The 523-nt window shown below is 34.0% G+C and overlaps 1 protein-coding gene across 1 annotated transcript in view; it reads right to left on the minus strand.

Annotated features, from left to right (window-relative positions):
• Positions 1 to 6: 6 nt before the first annotated feature.
• LOC119594690 (ubiquinone biosynthesis protein COQ4 homolog, mitochondrial-like) overlaps positions 7 to 523 on the minus strand; it is a gene marked incomplete in the record, with an annotated part of 3,952 nt that continues 3,435 nt past the window's right edge. The window contains 1 exon segment of the mRNA XM_037943745.1: positions 7 to 523.

The raw sequence follows: 523 nt of genomic DNA on the forward strand, positions 1-523 counted from the left end.
CTGAAGTATAAACTTTTTCCACAAATATTCAGGGAATGGGGTAAACATGAGGCCAATTAGGCCCAGGAATAAACAGCTTTCCTTGGCATTTTCCATACAGCAAAATTTTAGTGACCTTGTAAGTTTTACGTCTTCATGCAGACAATCTTTTATCAAGGCTTTCCTCAAAAGAGAATTGAGTTTTACATGAAGTGAGCTAAATGTGTTGTGTCGTCTTTGCTTTTTCTTCATCTTTTTCAACTGCACAATTTTCTACAGATAACAGTTCATATGAATCCTCTCTGGACCATAATCTATAAGCATTACGGCAAGGGTAATTCTTAATTCTTCAATATATGACATCAGGTCCCACAGTAACATATAGATGGCAACTACATTGTCACTCCAATGTGATAAATTATGCATGTCTACAAGAATAACAGCAGTATAATTGTTATGAATACAATGTTAAATTTTTTCATCATGTCACTTTTAAATGAACTGCTTTAGCTCAACACTCAATCTCATCATCTTTTTTACATGG

The sequence above is a fragment of the Penaeus monodon genome, chromosome 34 (assembly GCF_015228065.2).
Source record: "Penaeus monodon isolate SGIC_2016 chromosome 34, NSTDA_Pmon_1, whole genome shotgun sequence".
NCBI lineage: Eukaryota > Metazoa > Arthropoda > Malacostraca > Decapoda > Penaeidae > Penaeus > Penaeus monodon.